The following is a 3,465-nucleotide window of genomic DNA, read 5'->3' on the forward strand; positions in this document are numbered from 1 at the left end:
CCTCCGGAGTAGCTGGGATTAGAGGCATGCACCACCATGCCCAGCTAATTTTGTATTTTTAGTAGAGATAGGAGTTCTCCATGTTGGTGAGGCTGGTCTTGAACTCCCGACCTCAGGGTGATCCACCCACCTCGTCCTCCCAAAGTGCTGGGATTACAAGTGTGAGCCACCGCACCTGGCCAAGATTGTGTTTCATAAAGCAAAGCCTCCAAGGAACAGGGTTTTGCTTCAGGGAGAGTTGTTATAATTTTTTTTAGAAATGAGGTCTACCTATATTGACCAGGCTAGTCTTGAACTCCTGGCTCCAAGCAATCCTCCTGCCTCAGCCTCCCAAAGTGTTGGGATTATAGGCATGAACCACTGCACGTGGCCAGAACAGGATTTTTTTGTTTTTGTTTTTGCTTTTGTTTTGAGACAGAGTCTCACTCTGTTGCCTAGGCTGGAGTGCAGTGGTGTAATCACAGCTCATTGCAGTCTTGACCTCCCCAGGCTCAGGCCATCTTCCCTTTTGGGCCTTCCAAGTAGCTGGGATTATAGGCACATACCACCACATCTGGCTAATTTTTGTATGTTTTTTGTAGAGACAGGGTTTCACCATGTTGTTGCCCAGGCAAGTCTGAAACTCCTGGGCTCAAGTGATCTGCCTGCCTCGGCCTTTCAAAGTGCTAGGCATGAGCCACTGTGCCCAACCCAGAATAGGGTTTTAAAAATGCAGATAGAAGCCTGGGCACGGTGGCTCACGCCTGTAATCCCAGCACTTTGGGAGGCCGAGGCGGACGGATCACAAGCTCAGGAGTTTGAGACCAGCCTTGCCAATATGGTGAAACCCCATTCTGCACTAAAAATACAAAAAAATTAGCTGGGCATGGTGGCAGGCACCTGTAGTCCCAGCTACTTGGGCGGCTGAGGCAGGAGAATTGCTTGAACCTGGGAGGCGGAGGTTGCAGTGAGCCAGAGGTTGCACTCTAGCCTGGCAACAGAGCGAGACTCGGTCTCAAAAAATAATAAAATAAAATGAAATGTAATGATTTGGAAATTGGAATGTGGCCTCAGAAAGTACTAACCTGTTTCCCGATCCTGAGATTGGAGAATGTGTAGTTTCTAATTTAAACAGCAATCCATTAGGGAGATCTAGGTTTAAGTTAGTGCAGGAACATTTGGATAAGTAGTTAAGGATTGTGGTTGTTAACATGGAAATGTAAGATAAAAAGAGTGGAGTTGAAATATGCAGAGAGACAAATTGCAAGTCTACATCATTGAAACAGAAGAACAGAGGGGTATAGAGATGAAGGTATAGGTGGAGAATTAGAGGGACGTGTATCCAGAGTGGTAACTGGGATAGCAGGAATATGAGACAGTAAGTTAGCGAATCAAATGTTTTCCAAGTAAATTAAACATTCCCCACAGTCCAAAAGATCCCATTGGAAGTAGAAAACTGAGTGGGAAATGAGGTTAATTGAGAAATTAAGAGATTGAGACAGAGAGCTTCATCCTTAAGGTAGATCTTGCTGGATATCAATCTCTTGGGAAAAGTCAGCAGTAACTACAGTTCAGGCCCCTGGGAAAGTTCCAGCATCTGGTTACTCTTACACTGTTTCCTAAGGAATGGTCATAGGACAGGTCTTCATGTTCTGAAATTTACTTCTCAGTGAAAGTCCCCACCAAAATTCTTCTGGACTCTTCCAGTAATATCTGAACTAGTCTTATTTTCATCTTATTTCACCACCATTCCCAATCCATTTTCCACATTATTTATGGAATTAACTTTGTAAAATTCAAGTCTGATTGTAATCTTCCGCCTCCTGGGTTCAAGTGATTCTCCTGCCTCAGCCTCCCAACTACCTGGGACTACAGGTGCCTGCCACCAGGCCTGGCTAATTTTTTTGTAATGTTTTCTTATTATTGTGATCCTTGCGTTTATAATGTTTCATTATTTCCTCTTATAATGTTTCATTGTAATATTTCACTATTATTGTGATCCTCTCTTGTTTATCATGTTTAATTATTTCCTCTTAACAATGGCAGAGAAATACTCATTGGCATTTTTGGTGTATCTTTAAATGTGAACTGAAGCAATAGAACAAATTCACTATCAATATTCCAAAGCACGCAAATGAATAAAGGCATGAACATAAGTGCAATGCAGAAATAACATAAACTTAAAAATTCATTTACTTACAGTTGCCCAGAATGCAACCTCAGTTGGGTTCTCAGTGCTGTCAGGAAATCTGTTGATATTATTTTTTGCCCAGGCTGGAGTGCAGTGGCACCATCTTGGCTCACTTCAACCTCTGCCTACTGGGTTCAAGTGATTCTTCTTCCTCAGCCTCCCGAGTAGCTGGGATTACAGGCGTGAGCCAACGCGTTCCACCTGTTGTGAGTTTCTAACCAACTCTGCCTTCCATTTCTACAGGCTATTTCTAACCTTTACTACTTTCCCAAATGCCCCAAATGTTCTATGACCAGCTCTCCCACACAAAAACCTTGAAAAGCTGCAGTGAGAAAATGGTTACCAGGTTAGTAACTGTAGAACAAGATCTATATTATCTTAAGGTGCTAGAGTGGACCTTAAGTTGAAAGCAACTCCCACCTGAATACTAAAACTAAAAAAGCATGCTACTTTCCTCTTCTCCATCCTATTCCACTTTCCCCACCCTGCAAAAAAAACTATGATATGGAGACATTTTATTTTTACTGATTGTTTTTCACTGGAGACTGGGAATGGATTAGGGCCTCATTTAGTGGATCTTAAAACATTCTTGGATATTCAGCTCTATTCCCTCTTCCTGGATGCATTCATAGGAATAGTACGTTTCTGAATTGTCCCTCTGACTTTGTATTACTCACCGCGTAATAAAACACCTTGGAAGTTTCCAAGAAACAGGAATATGGCGTGTGGCTAGTCAACCAAATAGAAGAGAAACAAACATAAAGACACGAAATTGATCGATTTAAAGGAAATGATAATGGCAAAAATGAGAAAGGACTAAAATAGTTTTTTTTTTTTTCTTATATTTTGTGCCAGAGGCTGAATTAAACAAAAGCTAGGTAAAGAGGCTGAATTAAACAAAAGCTGGGAAATCGTCTTGGAGATGCCGGGGATCGAACCCGGGGCCTCATACATGCGAAGCATGCGCTCTACCACTGAGCTACATCCCCTCGTACACCCCCTGCTCTAGGTTAACTGTAAGGGAGAATTCCTGTCATGTTAAAAACGCGAAGCATTTTACATTATCTCGTGCTGGACCAGGGAGTGACCAACTCTGAGGATGAATTCCACCTAAAGCCTAACCCAGATTACACCTGAGTAACCTCCTTCCGGGACACACTAGCAACATCCAGCTTGTGTCGTTACTGAGAGCAGAGCACACTTTTATAGCTTTAGCACAATTAGTCCTCTTGGCGCAATTGAATCCCAGGCGGAAAGAATTAAGGGATTGTTTAAGATCTTTTGAAAAATTTTCT

General features: G+C 42.5%; 1 non-coding gene across 1 annotated transcript; it reads right to left on the minus strand.

The window, feature by feature from the left end:
* Positions 1-3,087: 3,087 nt before the first annotated feature.
* Positions 3,088-3,159, minus strand: TRNAA-CGC (transfer RNA alanine (anticodon CGC)). The gene has a single exon. It is a non-coding gene; the product is annotated as a tRNA-Ala (tRNA).
* Between the last annotated feature and the right edge of the window lie 306 nt (positions 3,160-3,465).

The sequence above is a fragment of the Pongo abelii genome, chromosome 5, assembly GCF_028885655.2.
Source record: "Pongo abelii isolate AG06213 chromosome 5, NHGRI_mPonAbe1-v2.0_pri, whole genome shotgun sequence".
NCBI lineage: Eukaryota > Metazoa > Chordata > Mammalia > Primates > Hominidae > Pongo > Pongo abelii.